The sequence below is a fragment of the Pyrus communis genome, chromosome 16 (genome assembly GCF_041283825.1).
Source record: "Pyrus communis isolate YQ-2024b chromosome 16, ASM4128382v1, whole genome shotgun sequence".
NCBI classification, from domain to species: Eukaryota; Viridiplantae; Streptophyta; class Magnoliopsida; order Rosales; family Rosaceae; genus Pyrus; species Pyrus communis.
In genome coordinates this window covers 15,084,408-15,093,249 of record NC_142580.1, presented here as the reverse complement: position 1 = coordinate 15,093,249, position 8,842 = coordinate 15,084,408, and the positions used below count along the sequence as shown (strand labels likewise).

At 36.4% G+C, this 8,842-nt stretch overlaps 1 long non-coding RNA gene across 3 annotated transcripts; it reads left to right on the top strand.

Moving 5' to 3' along the window:
- The first annotated feature begins 2,257 nt into the window (after positions 1-2,257).
- On the top strand, positions 2,258-8,382 carry LOC137730509 (uncharacterized). Of its 3 annotated transcripts, XR_015957627.1 has the most exons (9): positions 2,258-2,545; positions 3,636-3,720; positions 5,808-5,871; positions 5,979-6,090; positions 6,814-7,026; positions 7,117-7,335; positions 7,448-7,541; positions 7,632-7,711; positions 7,800-8,382. It is a non-coding gene; the product is annotated as an uncharacterized LOC137730509 (long non-coding RNA). The 3 variants fall into 3 exon arrangements; XR_015957628.1 differs by having other exon boundaries at positions 3,636-3,701; positions 5,808-6,090; XR_015957626.1 differs by having other exon boundaries at positions 5,808-6,090.
- The last annotated feature ends 460 nt before the right edge of the window (positions 8,383-8,842 follow it).

Here is an 8,842-nt window from a genome sequence, read left to right as displayed (position 1 = left end):
TGTTTGATTGATAACTTATTTATGTATGTTTATTGAGAGTGCACACTTAATTTTCATGCATGAATATGACGCTAGAATATAAGTGAGTTTCACCTAATAGTTACGAACTTATATTCACAAGTAGTGGAGGTTGCTTATAAACAATCGCGTTAAACGAATTCTTGGCATAAGTTTCATGCGTATTCCATAGTAACGAATGCCTCGTCAACACTTATAATTTTCATAAAGCGTAATGATTCTTGCTTGTATCTCTATTATGCAATCATGTAGGGGACTTGTGGGAAATGTTTTGGGTTGTCGTATGCAATCATCCAATTCAATAACGTTAGGAAGATTTGAAGGTTAATTTAAGCGGATCTAATTAACTTGGAGTATTGAGAATTAATGGTTTATTGAAACGTAATTGGAAATCGTTTTATTATGCAAGTATAACATATGTGGAGATGAACCCCGTAGCTAACTTTCCATCCATTTAATTCCATCAATTTATTCTTTCTTCTTGTTTCTGTTTTCATGTTTAATTTAACTTGTTCAATTATGTTAAACATGTGGAACTAATTTCTTTTTAGTTAGAGGCGAATTTGAAGCCATGGACATATGTTGGTTATGATTTGATTTACTCCAGTTATGAATTCATGAACTTTAAATGTGGTTTACTTTTCTGTTTTGATTAAGAACTTGTTTATGTATGTGGGTTGAGGGTCGACACTTAATTTGCATGCCTAAACTTGATGCTAGGATTTAAGGAAATTTCACCTAATAGTTATGAACTTATATTCATGAGTAGTAAAGATCGCTAGTCACGATTGTGTTTAGTAAACCCTAGGCTGGATTAACATGCGTATTCCATAGTTATGAATGCCTAGTCGATGTTTATGATTTCCGTTGAACTTAATGATCTTTGTTGAATGTCTCTATCATGCGTATTCCATGGTTAGGGACTTTGATTAGGAATAATTTGGTTGTAATGCGTATTCCATTCAATCCAATGAATCTAGGGAAATCTGAAAGTTAGTTTAAGCGGACCTAATTAACTTGGAGCATTGTCATTCATCGTTCGTTGAAGTCATAACTGGGAATCAAATTATATGCATATGTTCATGTGTGGATAAGGAACCCTCTAACTAGTTTCTCATCATTTTATTTCATTAATTTCGTTTTTAGAATCTGTTTTAATTCCAAGTTTCTGTTTTAGTTTTAAATTCGTCAAAACCAATCCCCCATTTATTTTAAAGTGTTAGATTAGTTAGAATTACATTTAGTTTGTGTTTTTAAGAGTCTTGAGTCAAGTCATAACTTAATTTCGTCCAATTTTGTGTTTGTACTCAAAACTGCCCAGAAAGTGGTTTTTAGGCAGATTTGAGTGTGTTTGTGCTGTTTTGAGTCTTTTAGTTTGTTTGAGTGTTTTAAGCGTTTAGTTTCGCATTCTTTGAGTCTAGTTTAGTGTTTTAAACTTTATTTTACGTTTTTGAGTCAGTTTCCAAGTGATTTGCAATCCCTCCTAATCCCCGGTTAAGAACGATCCCTACTTATACTTATACTACAATTGACAAAAAGAGGGTTTAATTTGTGTGCGTATAAATCTCGCATTAGAGGGGATGAAAAGTAGTTCAGAAGATTGAGCACATAGGGTTGTACGATATTCTAGACCGAGATCCTGCTGGCGATGACGATTATGGTGACGTTGTTGACCAACAATTGGAGACTTCAACAACACTTGGTGCAAATACACTACGAGATATGACTATTGTACAAGAATCGTATCAGGTAGCCGAAGGTCTTGAAATTGAAATATCGATCGACTCCATTATGATTGACCTAAGGGATCTACCGTGATACAATGCACCCGAGCACGCGAACAATAATGTTGACGTGCCTACAGACGAGGGGAAATGGGAGTCTGAATATGACAATAGTGATGATCTTTATTCTAGTTCAGACAAGGATTAATGAAAAATTGTGATGTAAATGTAATGATGTGTATTGAATGGTATTTATTTTGTATACAAACAGAAGTTTCATTTAAAATTTGTAACAAAATTAATTAAAAAAGTATTTATTTAATTATTTAAACCAAAAAGTAAATTAAATTTACATATTTGCGTGACGATATTTTATAAATCTTTGTCGTGCAAATATTTTAAAATTCATTTAAAAAAAAAAAAAAAAACTGGTGGCGTGACGAAAGTTTAAACACCCTTGTTGCGCAAACATGTAAAAATTTGATTTTTTTGCCAAGGTTCGGCGCGTTTTTAATTATGCGCCTTAACTCTCTCTCTCTCCCACTCAGACTCACTCGATTTCTATCCGATTCTCTCAAGCTCCTCTCTCCTTCTCTCTCCCTGTCTCTCCCTCCCTCGCTCGATTCTCTCAAGCTCATCTCTCTATCTCTCTCATTCTCTCGTGCTCTTTCTATCTCAGACTCACTACCTCAAGCTCCTCTCTCCCTCTCTCGCACTCTCTCTGTTTCTTTTTCTCTTTCACAATCTCCCTATCCGCCGCACTCCGTCGCCACACCCTCTCCTCGCCGCCTCAACATTACTAGGTAAGCACCCAGTAATTACACCATTTAGGGATTTAGGGTTAAATTTTATGTTGAATTGTTCTAATTACAACATTTAGGGATTTAGGGTTAAAATTGGGTTGTAATTAAGGGATTTAGGGATTTAGGGTTGGAATTGAGTTTGAATTGGGCATCATGGGTTAAATCTCTATGCATGTAGCTATACATTCATCCCAGGTTGTAAACCGGCCTATAAAATTATAATTCAAACATTGATTGAAATGTTTTTTTTTTCTTGCAATTCCTTTGTCAATTTTATTTTAGGATTCGTAGAGTTTGGATTTGAACGATGTTGTTTCGGGTTTATGTGATTGAACTGTATGTTGTGGCTTCTTGTTTGTCAAAATCATTGACAGTTTATAAAATCTTAGCAGATGTTTGTTGTTTGTTAATATCATTGTTAGTTACTAAAATCTTCGTTGATGGGTGTCTTGAATTTTATGTTGTGCTTATGGTAAAATTAGCGTTCAAGTTAGATAGGACTACAAACTTCGGACTTTATTAAGTGGACATTGTTTTATCATTTCAGCATGATGTGTTGAATTGAGTCGTGAATTGGTGGTTGGTGATTGAATGATTTTGGATCATTTGTCAAAATACAGACATGAATGAAGTTGATGTTTGTTTTCAGTTGTAACTTATAATCATGTGGTTCTACTTGTTTTATGTTTATCATGAAAGGATTCGATGCTAAACCGATGTAGCATTGTATGGATTGATTTGGTGGTGTGCAATTTTTGTTGCAAAAAGTTCCATGCCAACTCTTTCGTAGATGATTTTCAATTTTTCATGTGTTGTATGTTTGAAAAGAAGTTTGACATTTATAGCACTACCTAGTTTCCTTTTGATTTGGTCAATCTAATATTAGTTGTCAATTGTTTTTGGTTGGATTATGAACATCATCCATTTTAGTTCTTCATTTAGTCTCCTTTCATATATTTGAGTGGTGCTTTCCTGGATTTTATTAACTTTGTAGATCATTGAAACTAAGAATTCATTTCTTCTCTTACCATTATTTACTATTGCATTCTTACGCTCTTGCTGCATTCTAATGCTTCATTCATCATGACAGGCATTGGAGACCACTTCTCTAATAAAGGAGTTAGACAGTTTACCAAGCAACTGAGCAACTTTTATGGTACTGAAGGATATTGCATGTATGCTTACTTTTTCCCATTGCTATATGTTATCCTTCTAGAGCTGATTGCTCATAATTTATTCATCACATTGTTTTTAACTTTTATATATGTTCATGCCAAGTTCTAATCCTGAGATTTATTTAACATATGATGTTGCCTCATTGAGTTTATAGAACAGGATATTGATGACCTTGTGAAATTGTGCTTTTTTGGCTTTTCTTTTTGGTGGTTTGGTGGAATATAAATAGGGAAACTTTAAGAATAAAGAAGACACTGTATATATCCAAGTAGTGCTCTCAGGATACACAACATGGGAAGAAGCATTCAAATGAGTCTTCAAGTTCCTAGCACACTCCTGCACTGAAAAGAAACCTCATCACAGACTTTTTGTTAGTTTCTTCTCATAGTTATCTTTCAAAAACTAGTTTCTTCTCATAGTTATCTTTCAAAATCCATAGTTTGTACATGTAGATAACCATTAATATATTTAGTGCTCCAATACATATTTACCTAACTTGGGATCTTGTTAGCATAACATGTATATACGTAAAGAAGTTAATAAGATATGCCTTGTGATCAGCTACCTAAAATCCATATCAGATGTTCTTAGGGATCAATCATGACTATGATAATGGCATTTTGTTGGTTATTCAGAGTCTCTGGTACCTTTAAATTTCATATTGGCTATATATGCATGAGGGATATAATCCAACTTTTTAATTGTACGATTGTCAATTGCAGCGATTTAAATTTAGAATCTCTAATGGTTATTATTTGATGGGCTAAATTGTTAGATCCCGGCCCAAGCCCCCCATCACATCCCAAGCTCGACTTCACTGTAGCACGATATTGTCCACTTTGGGTCCCGACCACACCCTCACAGTTTTGTTTCTAGAAATTCACACGAGAACTTCCCAGTGGGTCACCCATCATGGGATTGCTCTCGTGCGAACTCGCTTAACTTCGAAGTTCCTACGGAACTCGAAGCCAGTGAGCTCCAGAAAGGCCTCGTGCTAGGTAGAGATGAGAATATACATATAAGGCTTACAGGATCCACTCCCCTTTGTGATGTGGCATGTAACAATCCACCCCCCTTAGAGGCCCGACGTCTTCGTCGGCACACATCCGGCCAGGATTGGCTCTAATACTAAATTGTCACATCCTGGCCCGAGCCCCCACCAATCTCGGGCTCAACTCCACCGTAGCACAATATTGTCAGCTTTGGGCCCTAACCACGCGCTTACGGTTTTGTTTCTAGGAACTCACACGAGAACTTTCAGTGGGTCACCCATCATGGGATTGCTCTCGTACGAACTCGCTTAACTTCGGAGTTCCTACGGAACACGAAGCCAGTGAGCTCCCAAAAGGTCTCATGCTAAGTAGAGATGAGAATATAAATATAAGGCTTACAAGATCCACTGCCCTAGGTGATGTGGGATGTAACATAAATAGCATCTTCCTCCTCACAAATGTAATTTGCTCCTGGTTGAGGGTTCAATACTTAATTTCATAATTTCATTCTTTGCCTCTTAATCAAATAAATGATATACAAGTTCATGTCCTCATACTCTTTCCATTTTTTTTATTCAAATTCGCACCAAGGTATTGAGTGATATGGATGGCTTGAGATGATGACATGGGTCATTGGTCAATGTATTACATGTGTCATAATCTAGTGAGTTGGGTAGTTATAAGGATTGCTTAGTCATTAAGCTTTGTATCTAGTATAAATAGTGGTGAGAATATTCTTTGTAACCAACTCTGAGATTTTTTAGAAAGATTGCAAGATTCTTCCATTTTTTTTCTTTCTCTGAGTTCTTCATCGCATCTATATATAACTGATCTTCTTCAGTGCATAAAAATGTTGTATGCCCAAAAGTGTTTGAAGATTATTGATTTGATAATATGTTGGTTTTAACTTTGTAATGGCATGCATTTCAAGATTATTGTAGATCGGTCAATTTGTTTGTTTGTTTTTATGAAAAAACATGTTCCTTGCAATACTCAATTTTATTCCTATCTCATTTTTTGTTCGCCTTATATATGTGAAATGAAATGCATATAATAAGATGACCAACTAAACAGATTCTTGATTGTTTTTGTAGATGTCGAACTTAATATCAAACCGGGGGACAGCTAGTAGAGGCAGTCAGACACATTCTTAAGGAGGTAATGTTGTTGCCACCTCCACACCTGATATGGGCATGACGGGTGTCCCTTCAGTCACGCCTTTGGGGCCAATAGTGTCTACTGTTCTTACGTCATTAACTTCTTAGGTGACGCATCCTATCCTAAGCGCCTGACGAACTCATCGACGGCCCCGGAGTTCTGAGGAGGCTCAGCCATCTGGTGAGGCCTCCTTTGTCCATGGAGAGGGGTCGTATACAGGTAAGCTTGCTCTGTTAATTGATAAGCTTGCTTATGGTTCCATCTTTATTCATAGCCATAATGATATGTTCCTTACAAATATACGAGTGGCACATGTGGTTTGTAATATTTTCTCAAGTTTTGGCTTGCAAATTGACCACAAATAATAATTCATAATAGTCTCCATTAATGGATACAAATGTTTTCCAGTCTTAAGCTATCTTGCAACTAGAGTATTTGTATTATTTTCAACTGTTAGTCTCATGCGCGCGCACACACACACACATATAACCATTTTTCCAACTAATTTTACAGAGCAAAATTGGTGTGGATTTTATTGGTTTGAACAATTTGATATGTGCTGCAAAAGATTGTTATATTCTTCTGAATATGCTAAGCTAAATAGCAATCAACCTTCTTTATGTCTTTCTTTGTCAACAATGAGATGGTCCCTTTTTTGCAGAGAATAACATGCATGCTAGCTAGTTAATTTGAATTGTGCTTTTGACCGATATTAATTATTATTAATTAGCACTAAGTAAATTGAAGTCATATAAACAGGATGTAAATTTTGTTTTAACGTCCCCAAATGGTATAAACTGTTTGAATTGTTGGGTGGATGTGTTGTTTTTTGTTGTTATATTGTCTACAGGTTTTAGGAAATGTTATAGTTTTAGGGGAGGTTCTGCCAAATTTTCGATACAAACTAGAATTCGTCTAATGTTTACTTTGTTTATTTGGTAGGTCAAAAAGGCCCTTGCAAACTTCTTAAGACGATACAGACTACTCGCACCATGACCAAGAAGATCGCCATTACGTGGGATCACCGACATCGTGCGGCTGCAACAAAGGAGCAACACAGTGCGTTGGCCACCGACGTTGGGTAGGTTATCAGCAACCATTGCCCCTTCACATGTCCCACAAGAATTCAAGGACACCATTTTTCATGAATTATCGGTAAGTAATTTCAACCTTAAATACTAAATTTTTATTAAAGTATACAAAGATTATAAATTTTAACTACTATTTATTTGTTGAGTTTTGCAGTGTCACTATGAGCTCTCCAACTTCAATGCCAATCAACTACAATACATCAACGACCTTTGCTCCAGTAGGTTCACTCAATGGAAGAGCGACCTCCACAAGCATTATGAGCTATATGACGGTCCGGAGGTTGCTCTAGAAGTTGGGTGCCCTATAGAGTTGGTGGACCGTCGAGATGAATGGGAATGGCTCTACGACCATTTTCAAGATGAGAAATACCTGGTACGTATAATATATATTTCAATAATATATTAATAATAAAATTTTCATTTTTTTCATTCATTTGTTATAAATATCTAAACTAATACGTTTTTTTTTTTTTTTAATTCAACAGAAAAAAGTGAAGGCAAACTCGATCAATCGGTTGAAGAAGAAGCTTCTTCATTGATCCGGCTCACGACGCTTCTCTTATAGGTTAAAGGAGCAACGTAAGATAACCATATATTTATTTTAAGTTTTCAATATTTTTACTCTTTATTACACATTTGGTAATCTATGTTAACACTTTATTTTTTCAGGGGGGTCAAAGTTTCCTGAAATTGACATGTTCAAGGAGGTGTACATTCGGCCCGGGGATGAGCTGACGGAGCAGCTTCATGCAAGTTATTTCAAATTTTTAATATTCAATTATTATTAATATTAATTACATGTATATTCAAATTTATTTATTTTTTTCATTTTTCTAGTCCACCATGGTGGAGAAGGGCTAGACCATTCTAGAGGAGGTGGCTTTCGGGCTTCCCCTAGAGACCCCAATCGAGGAGGTGTTTGCCCCTGAGGATGCTGGGTTTCAGATCATGACAGACACACTTGATTAGTCCCCGATTGAGGAGGTGTTTCCCCCTGAGACTGCATGGGAATGTTCATCGGGGGCTTGGGAAAGCCCTCCTTTAGGACTCATCTGCCTCATCCTCCAGGTAGCGAACTGAAGAGGTCCAAACGCTGACATCTGAAGTGGCGGGCTTGAAGGAGCAGATTGCTGCCCAGCAGTCTCAGATTGCGGCCCAAAACAATTTGATGAACCAAATACATCGCCCACTTTAAATCTCTGGCATTCACTTCCCCAACGTTGAACCACCTCCAGAAACGACCTCCTAGCCCCCCGCCACAGCAGCTACGACCTCCCAACCCCCCGACACAGCAACAACACCACTAGCCGACGATTGTGACGTCGATGACTACATTTTTTAGTTTTGTTTTAAATTGTTTTCAAATTTAAAAATACTTTTTTTCATTGTATGTACATTTACAATAATTATTTAATTCAATATCCTTCTTTACATTTTCTATTTTTAATTTCATTAAATTCATTTAAAAAACTAATTTAAAAATAAACGAAAAAAAATTAAATAATAAATTATTTAAAAACCTAATTTAAAAATAAATAATAAATTATTTAAAAAACTAATTTTAAGATCTTAATGTGACGACCTTTATATTCGTCGCACAAGAGTTTGTGGGTCGAACATGTATGTCCATCACACAAGAGTTTGTGGGTCGAACATGTATGTCCATCACACAAGAGTTTGTGGGTCGAACCCAAATGTCCGTCGTGCAAGAGTTTGGGGGTCGAACCCCTATTTCGTCGTTCGGTACACGCAACTACCACCAATTCCGTCGCGCAATCTTCATTTTGCGCAATGAACAATATCCCTGTCGCTCAATGCTTGACGTCAAGAGCTTTGTGCAATAGAATTTGCGCAACGCTCTCCTCACCGCCCAATGTTTC